Source organism: Salvelinus sp. IW2-2015, linkage group LG32, assembly GCF_002910315.2.
Source record: "Salvelinus sp. IW2-2015 linkage group LG32, ASM291031v2, whole genome shotgun sequence".
NCBI classification, from domain to species: Eukaryota; Metazoa; Chordata; class Actinopteri; order Salmoniformes; family Salmonidae; genus Salvelinus; species Salvelinus sp. IW2-2015.
This window is the reverse complement of record NC_036871.1, coordinates 17,844,982-17,868,779: the sequence shown is the minus strand read 5'-3', so window position 1 is coordinate 17,868,779 and position 23,798 is coordinate 17,844,982. Positions and strand designations below refer to the sequence as shown.

Sequence of the window (23,798 nt, the reverse complement as noted above, 5' to 3'; positions counted from 1 at the left end):
GTGCTTTGAGAGGCTAGTTAAGGATCATATCACCTCTACTTTAGCTGACACCCTAGACCCACTTCAGTTTGCTTATCGCCCCAATAGATCCACAGACGATACAATCGCCATTGCACTGCACAYTGCCCTATCCCATCTGGACAAGAGGAATGCCATGTAAGAATGCTGTTCATTGACTATAGCTCAGCCTTCAACACCATAGTACCCACCAATCWTATCATTAAGCTTGAGGCCCTGGGTCTCAACCCCGCCCTGTGCAATTGCGTCCTGGACTTCCTGACGGGCCAGCCCCCAGGTGGTGAAGGGAGGAAACAACACCTCCACTACACTGCTYCTCAACACAGGGGACCCACAAGGATGCGTGCTCAGCCCCCTCCTGTACTCCCTGTTCACCCATGACTGTGTGGCCACACACGCCTCCCTTAATCATCAAGTTTGCAGACGACACAACCATAGTAGGCCTGATTACCAACAATGCTGAGACAGTCTACAGGGAGGAGGTGAGGGCCCTGTGGTGCCAGGAAAATAACGTCACCCTCATTGTCAACAAAATGAAGGAGCTGATCGTGGACTTCAGGAAACAGCAGAGGGAGCACGCCACTATCCACATCGACGGGACAGCAGTGGAGAAGGTGGAAAACTTCAAGTTCCTCGGCGTACACATCACTGACGATCTGAAATGGTCCACCCACACAGACMGTGTGGAGAAGAAGGCGTAAYAAACCCTCACAAACTTTTACAGATGCACAATTGAGAGCATCCTGTCRGGCTGTATCACCGCCTGGTACGCCAACTGCACCGCAGGGCTCTCCAGAGGCTGGTGCGGTCTGCCCAACGCATTACCGGCGGCACACTGCCTGCCCTCCAGGACACCTACAGCACCCGRTGTCACAGGAAGGCCAAAAAGATCATCAAGGACATCAACCGCTCGAGCCACTGCCTGTCCACCCTCTTATCATCCAGAAGGCGAGGTCAGTACAGGTGCATCAAAGCTGGGACGAGACACTGAAAAACAGCTTCTATCTCAAGGCCATCAGACTGTTAAATAGCCATCCCTAGCCAAGCACCACCNAAGACAAAACTAGAGCCATGGTAAGGATAAATTTAAGTGAGAAAATGCCAAGAGTGCTGAAAACGACAGGTTTTAGTATCTAACAATACTAAAAAGCTGCTTTTGACACCTAGTGACTGCGCAAAAGAAAATCATTATGTTCATCCTTTTCACTAGCCCTTTTATACCTCCTCAGTTTCATGAGAGATAGAAAAAAGCACACATCACACCCTCCATAATGTTGGTCAGACGGGGAGAAATGGGTAAAATAATTGTATTGTTATTCTAATCATTAGTATGATATTTCTATGCTGTACTGTACCAGGAAGCCATACTGCAGCTATTCATTCAGTGCTTTTGTGGGCCCCACTCACTACACTATTGTCAATAGTATATCTCTGGCCGGCAGATCACTGTGTGCAGCATGGAGGAGCTTCCAGTACCTTTCTGCGGGCCCTGTCACTTTCAGCTAACCAGTCCGCTTTAAGCAGCCCTCAGAGGGGCAGAGTTCAGAGGGTTAAACATCATCTCTGTTCCAAATTGAACCATATCCCCTGTATAGTGCACTACATAGGAAATAGGGTGCCATTCGGGATGCAGACTTTCCCTCTCCCACCCCAGAGAGGGACTGTCTTTGGAGCCTGTGCTGGTCCTGGTCCACTAGTGATGATGTCACTAGCTTCCAGCAAGCCCTAGCTCCTCTCTGGGACTGGGCAGCAGTGAGATGTCGAAGGCATTGCCGATGCGGAGAAAGAACTTACGCAGCACGGCCCGGAGTTCTGGGATCAGGTCAAACTGCATGATCTCACAGAGGAGTGGGTAGTATCTGGATGCATGGGCCTTGAACTGGATAATAGAGGGGATCCGATTAGTTCATTCTCCACAGACGTGAAGGGAAAATTGCGACTAAGCCTCTGTCTCAATTAATCTTTCCATGTTTCCTTGCATCCTATCTCAACTGTATTGGAGGAGAAAGTCCAAGCTCTCTCCCCTTGGACTTTCTTCCCCACTGCAATTTGAGAACGAGGCGAGGAAAGATTAATTGAGAACTCTACTTTGTGATCGACTCACCCTGTCATTTCTGATCTTCACCACCTTGGTGAGGAAGAGGAGGAGGAGATTGGTCCAGGCTTCCCGGTGGCTCTCTGATGTCAGTGTGAGGAAGTAGGCCAGGGCCTCACTACACCCCCTGCAATAAGCAGAGAGACATTACAGAAGTGTGGCACTTATTCCCAGACCCCGACCAGCAGAATATTAGTCTGGTGGAACCCAGCTTGATCTCAGTGTAACTCACATTCTGTTTCACTTTAAATTAAATGTGAGCGCAGCAGTCTGATTGACCAGGCAAGCAAAACGCAGGTTCTTGCCTCAGTCTGTACTACCGGTAATCCCTCCTGTCCACAATGATGGACTAAAGGTTGCTGAACAGGATGCGTTTTACTGTTTTAACACAAGTCAATAACACAATTTCCTCTAGCTAAGTTCTTACTTGAGCAGTCATCTCTGCACCTCTTCCCAGGCTGCCTTGCGGCTGTCGTCTGTGTACATGCGGAACTGGATGCGGAGGCCACAGGCCAGACTGTTAGTCTCCTGCTTCAACAGGTTTGGTTTGGACTTCCCCTTGAAACCTGAGTAACACACATGCTGTGAGACAGCTGTTTGTCATTAAGCCATTCAAATGTCACTGTTTACTAATTCCACAACATCAGACAAGAATTCCATGTAGAATCCCATATAGAGTAGTAATTTATAGGATCTCTGTGTCATTAGAGGTCATGATTATAGCTTGGGACGGCAGGTAGCCTAGCGGTTAAGTGCGTTGGAAGTGAAAAATCTGTCGATGTGCCCTTGAGCAAGGCACTTAAACCTACATTGCTCCTGTAAGTCGCTCTGGATAAGAGAGCTGCTAAATGACAAATGAAATGGGATGATCATTTGAAGGTATAGGGGATTCTTAGTCATCCAGTCACCTGCTCGCTGTTGGAGTTGAAGGCCTTGGCGAAGCGGTGGGACTCTAGCAGACATTCCAGCAGTTTGAAGAGCTGATCTGAGGTCAGATAGCGGTACATTCCCTGGTCCTGGGCCTCCAAGAAGACGTCTGCATCTACTGGGTCTCTCTGGAGAGGTTGACAACACCACAATGCTCAGTTATAACCAAATGTTAGTCAGCCATCCTGATTGTTTTATTAATTAATTTTACTCTTATTTTATTAGGTAAGTTGACTGAGAACACATTCTCATTTACAGCAACGACCCAGGGAATAGTTACAGGGGAGAGGAGGGTGGGAGGATGAATGAGCCAATTGTAAACTGGGGATGATTAGGTGATGGTATGTGGGACAGATTGGGAATTTAGCCAGGACACCGGTGTTAACACCCCTACTCTTACGATAAGTGCCATGGGATCTTTAGTGACCAGAGAGTCAGGACACCCGTTTAACGTCCCATCCGAAAGACGGCACCCTATACAGGGTAATGTCCCGATTCACTACCCTGGGGCATTGGGATATTTACTTATTTTAGACCAGAGGAAAGAGTGTCTCCTACTGGCCCTCCAACACCACTTCCAGCAGCATCTGGTCTCCCATCCAGGGACCAAGGATTCACAACTTGTTTTGTCATTGTTTGTAATAACATTGACAGCCCATCTCAAAATATGATTTGTCATAAGATACATTTTGCCCTTACTGTCTTTCACTTCAGTTATTGAAACTGTGTGACTTGAGTACAAACTCCATGGTTACCTGTGCAGCAGCCTGGTTCTCTGCATCCTCCTTCCTGCTGCTGGCGGGGTAGAAGACCATGTTGTCTATGGTCTGGATCAGCTCCAGCTGCACCACACACTTAATGAGCAAGCCTGAGAATAACCTCTGCTCCTGCACCTCTGCAAAAACATTGAGAGACACAGGACAGGCAGCGTGAGGGACGGGGAGAAACAGAGGTAAAGAGGAATAGCAGGTGGGAGAAGAGGCAGTTGCTGTCCTCACTTGCTTCAAGATGTCCACCATTGTTCCTGTACCCAAGAACGCATAAGGTAACTGAACTAAATGACCCCGTAGCACTCACTTCTGTCATCATGAAGTGCTTTGAGAGGCTAGTTAAGGATCATATCACCTCTACTTTAGCTGACACCCTAGACCCACTTCAGTTTGCTTATCGCCCCAATAGATCACAGATCGATAACAATGCATTGCCTGCACACTGCCCTATCCCATCTGGACAAGAGGAATGCCATGTAAGAATGCTGTTCATTGACTATAGCTCAGCCTTCAACACCATAGTACCCACCAATCTTATCATTAAGCTTGAGGCCCTGGGTCTCAACCCCGCCCTGTGCAATTGCGTCCTGGACTTCCTGACGGGCCAGCCCCAGGTGGTGAAGGGAGGAAACAACACCTCCACTACACTGCTCTCAACACAGGGGACCCACAAGGATGCGTGCTCAGCCCCCTCCTGTACTCCCTGTTCCACATGACTGTGTGGCCACACACGCCTCCCTTAATCATCAAGTTTGCAGACGACACAACCATAGTAGGCCTGATTACCAACAATGCTGAGACAGTCTACAGGGAGGAGGTGAGGGCCCTGTGGTGCCAGAAATAACGTCACCCTCATTGTCAACAAAATGAAGGAGCTGATCGTGGACTTCAGGAAACAGCAGAGGGAGCACGCCACTATCCACATCGACGGGCCAGCAGTGGAGAAGGTGGAAAACTTCAAGTTCCTCGGCGTACACATCACTGACGATCTGAAATGGTCCACCCACACAGACCGTGTGGAGAAGAAGGCGTAATAAACCCTCACAAACTTTTACAGATGCACAATTGAGAGCATCCTGTCAGGCTGTATCACCGCCTGGTACGCCAACTGCACCGCAGGGCTTCTCAGAGGCTGGTGCGGTCTGCCCAACGCATTACCGGCGGCACACTGCCTGCCCTCCAGGACACCTACAGCACCCGGTGTCACAGGAAGGCCAAAAAGATCATCAAGGACATCAACCGCTCGAGCCACTGCCTGTCCACCCTCTTATCATCCAGAAGGCGAGGTCAGTACAGGTGCATCAAGCTGGGACGAGACACTGAAAAACAGCTTCTATCTCAAGGCCATCAGACTGTTAAATAGCCATCCCTAGCCAAGCACCACCTGGTTACTAAACCTTGCACCTTAGAGGCTACTGACCTATATACACTGCTCAAAAAAATAAAGGGAAAAAAAAAAACATCATCCTAGATCTGAATGAATGAAACATCTTATTAAATACTTTTTTCTTAACATACTTGAATGTGCTGACTAACAAATCACACAAATATCAATGGAAATCAAATTTATCAACCCATGGAGGTCTGGATTTGGAGTCACACTCAAAATTAAAGTGGAAAACCACACTACAGGCTGATAAAACAAGTCAAAATGAGGCTCAGTAGTGTGTGTGGCCTCCACGTGCCTGTATGACCTCCCTACAACGCCTGGGCATGCTCCTGATGAGGTGGCGGATGGTCTCCTGAGGGATCTCCTCCCAGACCTGGACTAAAGCATCCGCCAACTCCTGGACAGTCTGTGGTGCAACGTGGCGTTGGTGGATGGAGCGAGACATGTTGTCCCAGATGTGCTCAATTGGATTCAGGTCTGGGGAACGGGCAGGCCAGTCCATAGCATCAATGCCTTCCTCTTGCAGGAACTGCTGAATACACTCCAGCCACATGAGGTCTAGCATTGTCTTGCATTAGAAAGAACCCAGGGCCAACCGCACCAGCATATGGTCTCAACAGGGGTCTGAGGATCTCATCTCGGTACCTAATGGCAGTCAGGCTCCCTCTGGCGAGCACATGGAGGGCTGTGCGGCCCCCAAAGAAATGCGACCCACACCACTGACTGACCCACCGCCAAACCGGTCATGCGGAGGATGTTGCAGGCAGCAGAACGTTCTCCACAGCGTCTCCAGACTCTGTCACGTCTGTCACATGTGCGTGTGAACCTGCTTTCATCTGTGAAGAGCACAGGGCGCCAGTGGCGAATTTGCCAATCTTGGTGTTCTCTGGCAAATGCCAAACTGTCCTGACACGGTGTTGGGTCTGTAAGCACTAACCCCACTGTTGGAGCGTCGGGGCACCTCATGGAGTCTCTGTTCTGACCGTGCTTGAGCAGACAGCAATTCGCCATTTTAGCCTGGCGAGAGCGTCAATTTTGCAGGGGCTCTGCCGTGGCTCCCTCCTAATCCTCCTTTGCCACAAAGGCGGAGGTAGGCTGCGCTGGCTTGTTGCCCTCCACGGCTCTCCACGTCTCCTGATGTACTTGGCCTGTCTCCTAACTAGCGGCCTCCATGCCTCGACCGAGTACGCTTGACAGACACAGCAAACCTTCTTGCACAGCTCATCATGTTGATGTGCACTCTCGGATGAGCTGCCTACTGAGCCACTGTGTGGGGTTTGTAGACTCCCGTCTCATGCTACCACTAGAGTGAAAGCAGACCCAACATTCAAAAGTGACCAAAACATCAGCCAGGAAGCTATGGAACTGGGTCTGTGGCTCAACCACCTGCAGAACCACTCCTTTAATATGGGGTGTCTTCAATTGCCTAAATTCCACCTTATGTCTACTTCCAGTTGCACGAACAGCATGTGAATATTTATTGCTCAATCGTGGTTGCTTCCTAAGTGACACGTTTGATTCACAGAAGTGTGCATTTGACTTGGAGTTACATTGTGTTGTTTATTTCCCTTTATTTTTTGGAGCAGATGTACATAGAATCCTGGGTCAACTTATTCAAGTGGAACACTATCACCCCCCACTCGTTAAGTATGTTTACAGTACATGCTTTACTAATTTCCATATGTGATCATACTGTATCTGATACTACTGATACTTTTAGTCATGCCACTTCCGACATAGTAGCGCCTAATATTTCTATATTTCTTAATTCATATTTTACTTTTAGATTGTTTTGATTGTTGTGAATTGTTAGACATTACTGCACTATTGGAGCTAGAAACACAAGCATTTCGCTACACCCGCAATAACATCTGAAAAATATGTGTATGTGACCAATACAATTTTATTTGAGAGACAATGGCATTGRCAAGGGTGAGAGAAAATCTGGGGAGGGCTGTCTAGGAGCCAGGGAGTAGGGACTTGCCCAGTAAACCGTCAAACAAACTCACTGGCTGGGGTCCTAGCTTTGGGGCCGTCCTCATATGTGCCTGAGGAGCAACTGTACGTTCTCTGCCTCTGGTTCTCCAGGGAGATCCTGTCCACACTGCACAGTGACTGCTGGTCCTCTGTACGRGTCTGAATGTCCACTGACTTCTGGGATATGGAGTCCTGAATACACCAGAGAAGGACTTGTATGTAGCTTAGATTCAACACAGCATGMTTATCGCAAAAACCATTCCACTACCACTGCATTGGTTGACATGACAGACCAGTGGCTCAATGCTATGGATAATGGCAAGTTTGTGGGTGTACTATTTTTAGATTTCAGTGCAGCATTTGATTTAGTGGATCATGAAATAATTGACGAAATAATGCATTATGGTTTTAAGGAGGTAGCATTGAATTGGGTACAGTCATATCTAACTGACAGGAAACAGTCCACCTATATCAATGGTTCATTTTCTTCCCCTCGTGTTAAACTGTGGAATACCGCAGGGCAGCTGCCTTGGGCCACTTCTTTATTTAATATATACCAACGACCTTCCCTATGCCTTAGTTGAAACTCAAGCGACTATATTTGCAGATGATACTACAATTTATACAGCAAGACAATCGGTTCAACGGGTACAGCAAGCTTTACAAGGAGATTTGGAGAATATCAGGGAGTGGGTTTGCCAAAACAAATTTGTTTTAAACACCAAGAAAACCAAAGGTATGTTGGTCTGTTCAACTAGGAAAAGGCCAAAACAGCATGGGATACAATTAAGTATGGGAGGAGTACAAATTGAAGAAGTGGCAGAAACCAAACTATTGGGAGTGCAGCTAGACAACTGCTTATCATGGTGGTCTCAAATAAGTAATCTATGTAAAAAAAAATATATATATTAAAACAGCATGCATAATCAGAAGGATAGCTAAATATTTACCAGGAAAAATTATTCAGCAAATAACACTAGCATTAATTGAGTCAGCTGAACTACTGTTCGGTGGTCTGGGGAAATGCATCATCACAGGAAGTTAAGGGCGCAGAATGCACAGAATTAAAGCAGTCAAGATTGTTTTAAGGTGGAGATATGTTATTCTTGTTTGCAGTCATGCGGCGTGTCTTGGTTGTTCATCAATCGATAGATAATTGAAAAAGAACAGCATTTATTTTCGATAATATACATAATTTAAAAACGCCAAGTTCTATTCACACGGTATTCAGTTGGTAAGAGACAGACATTCCGTAATATACTAGAATAGATTGGCCCACCTATCTATGGGTTTCGCAGACAGAAAAGAGAAGTAGCAAAAATATACATTTCAATTAGAGTAATAAAGAAATGGAATAAATTAACTGAGCAAACTAGAAACCTTTTCAATATTACATCTGTAAACATGATTTTAAACAATTTAAATATAATACATAAAAAATTTTGTGGACTATAGAGATGAGGAATTCAATATTTTAGAGTGTGGAGTATTTATTGGTCATTATGTAGTAATATTATGATTTGTTAATATGGTTATATGGTGAAAATTGTTGTATATAAATGTATTTTAATGTTTAGACTCTTGACAGTAGTCCAACGGGGACTAATAAGAAGCATCCGATCAATTCAAACAAACCTTTACTCATACATAATCCACCAATTCAGCTATACGATTCCCATTTTCTCTGAGAGTGTTGTTAAGAAGTTAGTTTACTGGGAAGTCAGTGTAAAAGTCCAAACATAACCAAATAAATGTAAAAGGGGGGGCGAGAACACAGATGAGCAGTAACCTACCAGGTTGAGGGTCAGTACAGTGGCATCAGCTCTCCTTCCGTTCCTGCTGGTCTCCACGTCAACAAGCCTATAGGAGAGGATGCCCAATTACAGAACAGGATCAATCTACTGGCTGTTATCACCTCTAGTGGTCAAGTTCATAAACATAAAAAACATACACAAGACAGTCAATATGAAATCCTATTGTAGTAAAGCACTTCCTGTGATAGCAAAAGGTCTTACGCCAAGAGGATGTTGTTTTGGAAGATGTCCAGCATAAAAACAGTCGCAGGTTTTGTCCCATATCTCTGGGCTGAACTTCTCCCCGTTCAGAATGACTACATTTTCCAGACAGTTGGTCCCTGAGCGCGCCAGCTGCTCGTTGTCTGAGGAGAGACAGAGGAGGTCAGAGGGAGGGTGAGTTAGAGAGGGGAGCGAGAGAGAGAGGTGGGAGCAGTTCAGAGGTAGAGAGAGCAGGTCAGAAAGAGAGGGGAGAGAAAGAGAGCAGGTCAGAAAGAGGGAAGGGAGAGACCAGGTCAGAGAGAGCAGGTCAGAGAGAGAGGGAAGAGAGAGAGAGGAGAGACAAAGCAGTTCAGAGAGAGAGAAGAAAGCAGGTCAGAAAGCGAGAAGGAAGAGAGAGAGAGAGGCCTAAAACTCTTGAGGTGTTTTAGATGAGACATGGACAACAAGACCTCTTCTCTCACCTTAATGTACACACCAGTACAGTTGAGACAGGATATGGTCCAGGAGAATATCACTGAGAAACTCAAAGTACTGAGTGAAGACATCACAGATGGCGTAAAGTGCATGGTTACAGGTGGTAGTCATCCATTCAGCTTTCTGGGTTTAAAGGGGAAAATGAAGCTCATTAGTATACAGCAGTTGGCACCTTATTCCCTATATAGTGCTCTACTTTTGACCAGGACCCATAGGGCCCAACACACGCTATGTATTCTGGCTATGACACAAAGTTCCTTTCAACTTGAGCTTCTTACCTCAGTTTGCTGCTCTGGCAGTTTCATGTTGTCATGGACAGATCCTGCCACCAGTGTTTCTCGTAGGTGTGACCGTAGGTCTTCATAATGTCAAACATCACAGTCAGGCCCCTAGAGCAATGACAAGGAAACAGGGATGATTTATTAGTAGAGGGTTCACACTCAAAGTTATTTTATGCTGTTTTATATATTAAGGCAACAAAAGTAGGGATGATCACATCACTAGTGGAACTCAATCAGTAAATTGGCAAACAAGGACTAGGGACACTGGTATTCACTGTATTTTATAAAGCCTTTTTACATCAGCACTTGACACATACCGACCTAAACCCCAAAGAGCAAGAATTGCAGAAGCACATTGGCTAGGAAAAACTCACTAGAAGTTTGTCCCAGGTAGGATGAGGGGCTTTACCTGGTCCTGATGTCCAGTTTACACCTGTTGATGATGCAGGACAGCTCAAACAGGATGGGGAACCACCCCCTCACCCACACCCGGTCCTCCGGGGCTACATTCATGTCATCACTAGCGTAGTCCTCGAAGGCCTGGCAAGAGAGGGAGGAGAGTGTTTTAGACAGGGTTAGACAGTCTGATGGCCATGCAGAGGGGTTTAATACATTACTTAGGACTTCTGCCCTCGTATTTCACATCCTAGTATTATCTCCGAGTAGGCTACTTGAACTCCTTTGCTATATAGTGCTCACCTGTGGCCTMTCAGACACATATTTGGCACAGTRGCGTATGAGGCGGATGGACTCCATGCTGGTGTCAGGGAAGGATGCGTTACAGGCAAACTCAGACAGACACTTCACAGCATCCTGGAAGGAGTCGATGGTGGCCGGGAAGTGTTTCGCAAATACATTTGCTGAGAACAAAAATGAAAAATACACTTTAAAATGTATATACAGTACCAATCAAAAGGTTTGRACACACCTACTCATTCAAGGGTATTTCTTTATTTTTACTATTTTCTACATTGTAGAATAATAGTGAAGACGTCAAAACTATGAAATAACACATTGAATCATGTAGTAACCAAAAAAAGTGTTAAAAAAAACAAAATATATTTTATATTCTTCAAAGTAGCCACCCTTTGCCATGATGACAGCTTAGCACACTCCTGGCATTCTCTCAACCAGCTTCACCTGGAATTATTTTCCAACAGTCTTGAAGGAGTTCCCAAATATGCTGAGCACTTGTTGGCTGCTTTCTATCACTCTGCGGTCCAACTCATCCCAAACCATCTCAATTTGGTTGAGGTCAGGTGATTGTGGAGGCCAGGTCATCTGATGCAGCACTCCATCACTCTCCTTCTTGGTCAAATAGCTCTTACACAGCCTGGAGGTGTGTTGGGTCATTGTCCTAAAAACGAATGATAGTGGGACTAAGCGCAAACCAGATGGGATGGCGTATATCGCTGCAGAATGCTTTGGTAGCCATGCTGGTTAAGTGTGTCTTGAATTCTAAATAAAACCACAGAGTGTCACCAGCAAAGCATCCCCACACCAATCACACCTCCTCATCCATGCTTCACGGTGGGAACCACACATGCGAAGATCATCTTTTCACCTACTCTGCGTCTCACAAAGACACGGCGGTTGGAAGCAAAAATCTCCAATTTGGACTCATCAGAACAATGGAAAGATTTCCACCGGTCTAATATCCATTGCTCGTGTTTCTTGGCCCAACCTAGTCTCTTATTCTTATTGGTGGCCTTTAGTAGTGGTTTCTTTGCAGCAAATCGACCATGAAGGCCTGATTCACACATCAACTGTTCAGTCTCCTCTGAACAGTTGATGTTGAGATGTGTCTGTTACTTGAAATCTGTGAAGCATTTATTTGCGCTGCAAATTCTGAGGCTGGTAACTCTAATGACCTTATCCTCTGTAGCAGAGGTAACTCTGGGTATTCCTTTCCTGTGGCGGTCCTCATAAGAGACAGTTTCATCATAGCGCTTGATGGTTTTTGTGACTGCACTGTGACTGTTTTTGTGACTGAAATTTTCCGCATTGACTGAACTTCATGTCTTAAAGTAACGGACTGTCGTTTCTCTGTTCTTGCCATAATATGGACTTGGTCTTCCTGATCTTCTGTATCAAATTTAAAAAATATATATTTGTCACATGCGCCGAATACAACAGGTGTCGACCTTACAGTGAAATGCTTAATTACAAGCCCTTAATCAACAATGCAGTTAAGAAAAATAAGTGTTAAGAAAGTATTTACTAAAATGAGCTGAAGTAAAAAAAGAAAGAAAAATTTAAATGGGTGGGGACAATGCAAATAGTCTGGGTAGCCATTTGATTAGCTGTTCAGGAGTCTTATGGCTTGGGGGTAGAAGCTGTTAAGAAGYCTTTTKGACCTAGACTTGGCGCTCCGGWACCGCTTGCAGAGAGAACAGTCTAAGATTTGGGTGGCTGGAATCTTTGGCAATKTTTAGGGCCTTCCTCTGACGCCACCTGGTACAGAGGTCCTGGTGGCAGGAAGCTTTGTCCCAGTGATGTACTGGGCCGTACGCACTACCCTGTAGTGCCTTGCGGTCAGAGGCCGAGCAGTTGCCATACCAGGCGGTGATGCAACTAGTCAGGATGCTCTGGATGGTGCAGCTGTAGAACTCTTTGAGGATCTGAGGAACTCTTTGAAYTCTTTGAGGATCTGTTGGTGATGTGCACACCAAGGAACTTGAAGCTCTCAACCTGCTCCACTACAGTCCTGTCAATGAGAATGGGGGCATGCTCGGTCCTCCTTTTCCTGTAGTCCACAATCATCCCCTTTGTCTTGATCACGTTGGAGAGGTTGTTATCCTGGCACCACCTGCCAGGTCTCTGACCTCCTCCCTATAGGTTGTCTCATCATTGTCGGTGATCAGGCCTACCACTGTTGTGTCGTTGGCAAACTTAATGATGGTGTTGGAGTCATGCTTGGCCATGCAGTCATGGTGAACAGGGAGTACAGGAGAGCACGCACCCCTGAGGGGCCCCCATGTTAGGATCAGCGTGGCTGATGTGGTTACCTACCCTTACCATGTCACAACACCACTGATTGGCTCAAACGCATTAAGTTAAAAGTTAATTTGTGGAATTTCTTTCCAAGGCACACCTGTTAATTTAAATGCATTCCAGGTGACTAACTCATGAAGCTGGTTGAGAGAATGCCAAGAGTGTGCAAAGCTGTCATCAAGCAAAGGGTGGCTACTTTGAAGAATCATATATTATTTGGATTTGGTTAACACTTTTGGTTACTACATGATTCCATGTGTTATTTCACTATTATTCTACAATGTAGGAAATAGTCAAAAATAAAAACTGGAATGAGTAGTGTGTCCAAACGTTTGACGTACTGTATAAAAAGAAAAATGAATAAATAAGTGTTCAGTTTCTTTTTGAGTTTCTCTGTGCACTACCATCCTATATTATTCTTAATGTTTACAGCGGTAAGTCATGTCATTGACCAAGGACTCTAGTGTTAGTCATATAACCCAACACTTACTGAYGATRTAGCCRGTGGTCTGGAAGGCCAGCTCCACGATGCTCTTGTCCTGGTCTGAGGCGRCCAGGTRGAACACTGAGAAGATGTTCTTCCACCCCGACCGGATGTTCCCAGTCTGGAAGTTCACCATCTGAGCTATACACCTCACCACCATGTCTCGAATGGTGGGAGACCTGTAGGCAATGGCATCATTGAATCATTATTGAATCATTGTATCATTGTAAGATCTGAATCRTTTTCAAGGTTTGATTTACTGAATCATTGCAATGTCTGAATAGCTGAATCATTTCAAGGTTTGAATTGTTTTAGGCAACAAAGGATGCAGGATACATTTCTGACCAGCATTAGAATTTCCTTTCATGCATTACAAAATAAAACAAAGTTGACCTGTTSTTTTTCATTATATGTTCGAAAGGCCTCAAGAAATCCTTCTGGAATCGGAAGTTGGCGAGCTCTCCTTTTTCTAAGAATTTCATAGACAGCTGCCTCAGGGAATCCACGGCAAATAYAGCCACATCCTCATTGGAGTTACATCCAACCTGTAGAGTTACAAACACATCAATCTCTCAACATCTACTTCAACATCAACACTAAAACAGCAGGTGAACAGCACTATAAATACTTGCCAATTATGGATTTTTTTCCCCCCAAACAAATATAAAAATATAAACCAGTACCGTGTTAAAATGATCCCCGATGACTTCCCAAATGTTGGACCACTGAAGCCTGATGCGCCCCATGTTGTAGTAGGAGATCTCCACAATCTTCTGAAGGCTAAACATGCATGGGTGTGTTGGTGAGGCTAGCTCGTCCATTAATACAGCACATAACCACCGGACAAAATCAACTGCATAGARTGAACAAATTCATTTCAATCTGTTATTATTCATATTTCAGGCAATACATTCAGTTTCACTCGATCAAGCATGGCACTTCAAAACTATATCAAAGAAATGATTTGGAGGGTGCTTATATTTGTCCTGTTACMCACAAGTGTGTAACGCAAATGTGTTTCTTGTATAACCCTACTCCCCACAGGGTATGGGGTCATGGCCAGGGCCACCAGCACCCCTGGAGCAATTGGGGTTAAGTGCCTTGCTCAAGAGTACAGCTACAGAATAAAATGTTTCACCTTTTCGGCTCCGGGTTCAAACCAGCAACCTTTCGGTTACTGCCCCAACACTCTAACCGAGGCTACTTGCCACCCCTACACATCATTGGATAAAAATGTACAGTTAGGATAAAATGTAACTGATACCGACCTATTGCATTGCCATCCAGTCTGGTAGACCCAGTAAATATCCTGAAAAAACATACAAATATGACATTTTCTCCATCTGCAAAAGTGAGTGTTTTTATGATCTTATGGGGAGAGGAGGCATTATACAGGATAAAGGTTTATTGCGTAATAAAACTGGAGAGGGGAAACAACATATTGAATAAATTCCATCAGAAGGCCCATTTTATCAGCCTACCTGTCAACAGCATTTAAGTCATTTAGCAGACGCTCTTATCCAGAGCGACTTACAAATTGGTGCAGCAACGAATACACTCTGGGAGCTTGCCTCTCCAATGGACTCCTGAATACTAGCTATCTGTTAACGGTCCACATTACCTCCAACTGCAAGACAAACAATGTGTAATGAGAAAAAGCTGAAGGTTCACGTTTCAAGCAAACCCCTTAGTCAAACAACGACACATAACACTACATTATATGAAAATATCAAACAATTAACCATGATATGACATTATCACTAAGATACACTGACATACACGTAAAGCAAAACTAGCCATTGTGACAGTAGCCTAAAGGGTATCTAATCCAACAGCCTGGGTGCATCCCAAATAACCCCCTAGTATTCCCTATATTGACCAAAGATCTATGGGGTTAGGGTGGAATAGGGAAAMGTGTGCYATTTGGAAGGCAGACTATCAATGAAAAGGAAAGAGGACTCACCCAGTCCCTTGTACTCTGAGCTGTCTGAGGCCTGCTCTCTCCGGCTGGCCAGGAGGCCCCCTCTGGCCGGGACCGTCCCTGAGATGTAACGGGCCTTCACCCCCGTCCCGATCAGCTGGGCCAGCTCCAACTGACTGATACACTTCAAGATCTGTGGAGGCCAGGAGAGAACAGAGGAGAACCTTTCAGATGGGATTTTAATGGAGGGTTACTATACTAATCATCCTTTATTTAGCTATTGAGTCAAGTTCTCTTTTAGGATACTGGTTGGTAAAAAAATGTACTGGGAGCAACGCCGACCTAAGTCATTGAGGATATTCTCTTCTATAATAACGTCCTGGTTGGTCCGAAATATTGAAATACAGTGACTGTACTATGTACAGATAATATGGAAGAGATTCTAACCTCATGCCAGGAGTTGCCCAGGTAGTTTCCGTCAGTGTGGGCGACAGYGATGAGGGTCTTGATGGTGTCGATGTTCTTCTGTTTCATCTCAGAGATACCACAGCTGGCTGTGAGCAGGGTGAACCGCGCCAGGGCCTGGACGTACGCATCACGTTCCAGTTGGATGGTGAAGATGCAGGCTATCCTGATGGCACAGCAGATCCCCTCCAGACACAGACAGGCTACCTCAGTGTCATCACAGTCCTGAAGACCCACACTGAACGCTGCTAAGAACGGGGTCCATGCCAACTGGGGAAAAACACACACAAGGTCAGTACAAAAATAAAGATTTATTTGGATTTCCAGACCTAGGATGTTGGTGCAAAAAATATTACATTTGAGTGTAAAAATGTGTAATGTGTAATACTGTCTTAGAATTGGTATTCTGCATTTGGTTCCAGCATCAACTACAATCCCATTTTAATACTGAAGGGAATGCATTACTACTGTGAGTAATGGTGACATAACAGATGTTGCACCTTAAACATTAGTCGCACCATTTAAATACAATCAGTTTCATTCTAATTCTTATCCTAACAGTCATTTATTCTAATTCTTATCCTAACGGTAATTTATTCTAATTCTTATCCTAACATTAATTTATTCAAATTCTTATCCTAACGGTAATTTATTCTAATTCTTATCCTAACATTAATTTATTCCAATTCTTATCCTAACAGTAATTTATTCTAATTCTTATCCTAACAGTAATTTATTCTAATTCTATGCGTCTGACGTGGTCTAGGCAGGTTACCTTGAACATGGGTCTGACGTGGCCTAGGCGGGTTACCTTGAACATGGGTCTGACGTGGCCTAGGCGGGTTATCTTGAACATGGGTCTGACGTGGTCTAGGTGCGTGGCGCTGGTGAAGGGAGCCTGGACATGGTTGACTGCCTCCATCAGGGCCTTGGCTGTTTTAGCCATCTGCTCCATCTCTACGTTATACAGCAGACGCCGCTGCTTCTCATTGGCCACACCTGGGGACAAAACAGACAGACACTCAGTGAGCATGCTCTCACACACAAACACACACCTACTGTACACAGTGTCAACACCTAACCACACAAGACAATAATGTTGATGCCATCACTGTGCCTCTGAGGACAGACTAGCTTTGAGYCCATGTAGTGTGCTTGTTTCCTCCTTGACCCTTGTCATTATGTCCACCAGCAACAGAAAAGAGACTTGCTTTGTTTGCTGGATTTGAGGGTGATTGTTTTTGCGTCGTTCATGGCTATTTTCTTCCCTGCGATTTCATTGTAAATGGCTGACAGGTACTCCTCAGATAAATCTTTGCTGTCGTTGATTCCTCGATTCATCTTGATGTATTGCTCTTTCGTCATTTTATTCTCCACCTGGAAGAGGGGGGAAAAAAGTCAAAAAATGTTTAGGTCACAGAAAAAAAGCAGTGTCTGAGTGACTTACTTGTGGACTGTGAAGGTTTGTTGTCAACACAGTTTGCCTGAAGGATTAGAAAAAAAGCCCAATGTCATAACATCTACTGTGCAATAACATAACTACCAACATCATCCATGGGGTCTGTCTAGTGAGATGCCAGAGAGACACTCACCCTTGGTTACATTCTAAATATCTGGCCGCAAATTTCTCCATGAGTCGATCGATCTTCTGGGCCTCTCCGGGCAGACGGAAGCCCTCCAGGAACAGACGTAGAGCCGAGACAAAGTCCTTGCCTTGGAAATCCATCTGGTCCACGTAGGCGTACATCACCTCTTTATTAATGCGCTCGTTATCCCCGATGAACTCACCCRMCTGAGTCTGAAAAGCAAAGTCCATWCAGAGGAACTTCAACATACACATAAACAATGAAAATATAGTGTACACTGTATATTCAATATATTTGTGGACAAAAAAAAGTGAGAACAACAAAAGTTTGACATTTAACACAGAAAAACATCTCAGATTAAGACAGATCTTTTAGGGGCAGTTTCCCCAGACTTATTGAGCTTGATGTTTTGTCCAGGACTAGGCTTAATACGTGTCTGGTAAACTGCCCCTTGAAGGCTAACAGGCAGTGAATCCCATTGCGTGTTATGTAGTTCCAGCAGGTCCTTAAAGAATCTAGCCTCTCCTCCTGATGCAGAAACTGAGCTAGGTCCTCCAGCATGGTACCCAGCATGCCTTGCTCCTGTAGATACTGGATGCCCCTCTTTGGCTTCTTGTTGAACCTGCACAGGAAGAGAGAGCGGGGGAAATGTCACATCTGTATGACACAGGCACATTTGAGAGCACAAATTCTGCTCGGTCACTTTTCACCGACTGAGCAGAATGACTGATCTACAAATCCTAATGATTAGTTATTTAGGATGCAAGTGAAAGCTGCTCTGACATTACTTCCAGTCTCCCACACACTTACAAGTCGATGCCTTGCTCGATGATCTCCTTCTGCTGCGTGAGGACCTCGAACTGCTCTGCGTTGTCCGTTCCTGACATGAGGGTGCTGTAGGATCCGATGCCTGAGGAAGCGCTGGAGTCCAGGGAGTTGAGGCTGCCGTAGTGGTTGATACTCTCTGGGGGCTTGGTGCTCTCACTGGGCTCCTGCTCCGCGGGCTTCTCCTGACCTACAGAGAGGAGGGGTGGCACGTAGGGACATCCCATAATGTCAAGAATTACCCTTCCCTTTATAAAACCCTGTCAGAGGTCTCAGGGGCTCACTACGAGGTCTGCTGCTGTAAGCCTGAACACCACTAGTGCTCACAGCAGGTTAGCAAATACAGGGCCACACAACAAACTGAAGGGTCGCTACTTGATTATCAGTTTTGCTAAAACTGACATTCAAGATCAACCTCAGTCTCTAACTAACTGGAACCATGAGTCTAGGAATAGATTTGATGCTTTACCTGCTCTTCCTTAGAACAACAAAGACAGAGAGCAAAGCAGATCCAGATCAGCAATGGAACATGTCGTGATAAACACAAATATAATTGAGTCTGCGCCGCARAGAGATGTCAGATGTGTAGTTAGAGATATGGGTGGAAGCAGGGCCGTCGCGTCTCAGTGGGTTTGTGTGTCATTAAGAAGCCCCTAGGCTACTGCAGTAGTTAAGAATGAGGATGACTTGGTCTCAGAGGAAACGCATTGGCTCTTATTCAACAGTAGGTAGTACTGTAGGTAAGTAGTATCTTACCTAGACTGGTCTGAGAGTTGGGGTTCACAGACTGATCATTGCTCCACTCCACCATACACTTGAGGATAGACACTAGACACTCCAGACCCTTTTTCCTCAAGCTCAGCTCCTACAACAAATTAACACATTTAAAATGGTCACACAACAGGAAAGAGATGTATGGAAGGTGTCCATTGGAAGCATCTTTTACCTGAGCAGGTGTGGTGCCAAGCTCATGCCCCACTCTGCCCTGTGCTATCTTAGATAGGTAATTGACCAGCCTCTCAAATATATTAGCAGCATTCAGGTTACAGTCATAGTTGACATAGATATCCACCACACTCTGGGCGTCTGTGAGGAGAGAGAAGACACAGAGGTGAATGTCTGTCTGTCAAAGCCTCAGTAGTGGGAGGTGGTATCAGACCTGGAGGAGACAGAACACCAAAGAGAAAGGAATACAGATAGACAAGTCCCCGGTAGTGAGAAGTACAGTAGACAGACACTAACCTGCACAGATCCTGGTGAGGCTCTGGATCACCATCCATTTATGATCATAGGAGCTGGTGGACGTCTCCAGGATGTAGAGGAAGATCTCCTTGAAAAACACCCGCGGGAAACGTTTAAAAACCTCCTTACACTCAGTGATAAAACTCCACCAAATCCGGTATAAATCATTCTGTAAAGGGTTTATTACACAGTATTTACAAAAGGTGTTTAAACACAACGCACCAATGAAACTAAATCTTGTTATTATTCATTCATAATGTAGAGAGCCAAACAGTTCCAGTACCTCGATTTGCATCTTGAGGTGGGTCTTGAAGTGGGAGAGGAGGGTGAGGAAGATCGAGAGTGAGAAGACCTCGGGGACCGAGCAGGCGCCGTTCTTAGACAGTGCCACACACAGGTACTGCTTGATGGCGTCGATGAACATCTCGTTGGTCTTGAAGACGGGCCCAGCGTTCTGCAGGATGGACAGCAGCAGCTGGACGGACAGCATCTTGGAGTGCAGCTCGTGAGATCTACAGAGACAACGTTTCCTTGATGCATCCAAATGCCTTATTATGCATTTTAAGACTCATCACGAGCATATGACATCTTTATAATGTCATACAATCCTCTTCTAATGACCTGGACTAACAGACAGTTGACAATGTTATGCATAGACATCACATACTATACGCCTTAGACATAATAAAGGCTCAAAACAAGTTACAATATGTACCCACGCCCTTTAAGGGCTACCAAGAGATTCAATCACAGTCAACTCCTATGGCCATAGCCTACCGGTTTATTCATACAGTGAGTCATTGTGACAGGGTATCAAGGAGAGTTTACTTAGGATCAGGGGGTCCATCAGACAGTGGCTTCATGGAGAGTTTGCAGAGGGAGCGAAACACTAAGAAGGCGTCCTTCTGGAGGATATGGGAGAACTTAGCAACAGGGGAGGAACCGCTCGTAGCTCCAGATTCTTAGAAAAGGAAATACACAGATGTCTCTTATATTAAACACACAAAATCATGTTCATATACACAAATGTACATTAGTACGCCAAATCAGATGCCACTCTAATATTTGGATTTATCAACTAATCTGTTAATACACCATAGACAGTATTTGAATCCCAAATGGCACCCTATTCCCTATTTAGTGCACTACTTTTGACCAGGACCATAGGTAGTGCACTATATAGGGAATAGGGTGCTATTTGGGAAGCTATCAATGGCATTCTATGTAGGGGAGCAGTGTGGGTGGGCACCTGAGTGTCGTTGGAGGAGACAGAGAGCCTGTCGTCTGCCAGTGAGGGGGTGAAGGCAGTATATCTGGGCGTGCCAGGGATACCGTTGGCATGGACTTTCTCTGTGTCGCTGCCCAGCTCACCCTCCTCCTCCTCCACCACCACACTTACCTGGGAGGTAACCACCTGAGCTGAGGTGGGGGTGAGGAGGTGTGCTGCTGTTTAGGGGAGGCCGAGGGCTGAGGTGGGACTGTGTGGGGCCCATGGTTCTGTTGGGGAGGCATGAGGTTTCTGTCAGGGGGGGGCAGGCGGACACAAAGTGTGTGGGGGGGGGGGGGGGCGACGGGCCTGTTTGGTGGGTGAAGGGGGGGGGGGCCTTGGTGCTGTGGGGGGATGAAGGAAGCTCCTGCCCCTGTTGGCTGCTTGGTGACTGCTGCAGACGCTGCTGTCTCAGACGCTCCTTCTCTATCTGACTGGCCTCCTGGAGCTGGACRCAGAGACACAGACTGAAACACAGACACAGACATCATCTTAATGCCTACTTGAAAATCCTAGCCCTAGATTGTACGAAACAACCATAGGCCAAACAATTATGGACCATGCACTGTCAAGCCAAGCACAAAAACAATCACAGCACTGGGCATCATTTGAATTTTGTCATGGTATCAGGTATTTTGTTTTCGGCATACAGGTCAATTTAAGGAAAACAATCACCATGTTGGTAGCAAAGATTTAGTATGGTTACATGCACACAATAATGTGATTATTGTGAATAGTCAGATTAACATAATCATTTCATTAAAACATTTACATGCTTTGCAAGAAGAACGATTTCCCTAATAATCCTGTTTACCTGGACACATCGGAAATCAGGATACGTTTAGCATCTGTGTGAGCGTGGCCTTAAATGCAGAAAATCACCAATCAACGTTCTACCACAGCGATCATGTTATTTTTGGGATGCATACTTGATTCGGAGTTCGGACATATTATTTTGTACGTGCAAACTACTTTTAAGACGCATCCATTCAGTTGTTCCCGAACTCACTTCACTCACGCTAAAGAGGGAGGCTCTCGGCTGGTGCTAGCACATCCCCAGATCAAATACTGTACACTGCTGGAACAACGATTAAGGTGCTTACATGTCCAAATAATTTGAAAGATTGCTCAGAAAACCAGGCGTTGTAATCGCCATATGCTTACTTTGATTTTGACCTCATGACGATTCAGATGAACAGAGTAAGGTGTTTATATGACTATTGCATCATCCGCCTACTCCCATAATCAGTTTAATAGCAAATGATTAGTGTGCAAGTAAACACACTCAATGACAAACACTGTTGCCTTCTTTACTTTTGACTGGCATTGTGAGATTAGGTTTAAATGATGATACCCATCTGTTGAACTCAACAGGCTGCTGACATCACAGCTCATAAAAGGTCAAGGCATTCAGTGTAGCRATGCAAACACTGACCATGGCAACATAGTTACGGGAATAATAGACGGTATCTTCATAATGCAAGGGGCTTAGTCAAAGTTRGTTCCTTGGTCGGGTCGGCAGCCAGCAGATAGTTAGGCCTGCGCGTTTTTACTTGAAAGAAAATCCTACTTGGCAAAGATAGCAAGCGACGTGTCATGATAAGATGCACACACACCCCAGAGGAGAGTTCATATCATCAGCCACTACAACACCAACCAGCAGAACACAACGCAAGCTTAACCTGAAGCACTCGCTTTCTGGATGACCCAGACCAATTCATCCTGTGATTTGAATGCTAGATATCATTGGAGAGTTAAAAAATCTAATTCTTGCGTTCCAGCTTCTTTTCCATCGATGCCAAAATYACAGAAATAGAATTACTAGAATGGGTAAAAAAAGGCCCCCAGACTACTGACATTTTACTGGAACAATAATGGATGCATTTAACAGGGCCACCGGTCCACCCATCATGGCACATTGACTTGAATGGGGATTCTCGTTCTAACAATTCTTTGTGACACACAGAGAGACAGAGAGAGGGGGAGGGGGACAGAAACAGAGACAAAGAGAGAGAGAGCGCCTACTGCCTGGTTCTCCATGCGTGCGAAGATAACGTTTAGCATCTGTGTGAGCKTGGCCTTGGCCGTGGTCTGGTTGATGAGGTTCTTGCTGGCCAGGTAGATGTTGTAGCAGGTCCTGACCGCCTGCAGCACCATTCCCTCGTGGATCTCGATGTGCTGAGAAGTCACCACTGTCAGCAGAGCCTGCAGAGGGACAGCATCCACAGAACTGGAATGCTTTATTCCTTTGAGTACACTTAAAATGGCTGCCAGCAGACCCTTTCTGGCATCAATGACTTGAATGGACACACCCATTCAACGTATTATATTTCTATGGCACCAACCTAACAGTCACTACTGATCACAGTAAACAAGATACCCTAGGTTTTGTGACTGAACACAAAGCATTATAAAATCATGAGATTGTCATTATTAAAAGGAAACCCAGCAGAAGTTAGTACAATTTCATCTCATTTTAAATAATGGATATCATTAACAAATCAATTATGTCCCTGAAAATCCTGATTTTGATGCCATTGCTTAGTGGGCAGTAATATTGAACAGTCAAGCACAACAACGGAGAAGTATGTCCACTATGTATGTGCCAGCTGTTAGATCTACTAGTTTGGCACAACCCTGAGAGGAAGGGCCTGAACACACCATTGATGTGTGTTATCTGCTCAGTGGTTAGACGACAGACAGACAGGCCAACAGGACCAGTCATGCCAGACACAGGATTAACACTGGGGAGGAGAGGAGAGGCAGGCTGGGGCTGATGGTCTGTTTGTCACACAGACAGGAGGAGAGGAAGAGCAGGTCTGGGGCTGGTCTGTTTGTCACACAGACAGGAGTAGAGGAGAGCATGGGGCTGGTCTGTCTGTCCACAGACAGGAGAGAGGAGAGGCAGGATGGGGCTGGTCTGTCTGTCACACAGACAGGAGTAGAGGCAGGCTGGGGCTGGTCTGTTTGTCACACAGACAGGATGAGAGGAGAGGCAGGATGGGGCTGGTCTGTCTGTCACACAGATAGGAGGAGAGGAGAGGCAGGCTGGGACTGGTGTTTGTCA

General features: G+C 45.4%; 1 pseudogene; it reads right to left on the bottom strand.

Annotated features, from left to right (window-relative positions):
- Positions 1-1,606: 1,606 nt before the first annotated feature.
- Positions 1,607-23,047, bottom strand: LOC139023510 (brefeldin A-inhibited guanine nucleotide-exchange protein 1-like; annotated as a pseudogene).
- Between the last annotated feature and the right edge of the window lie 751 nt (positions 23,048-23,798).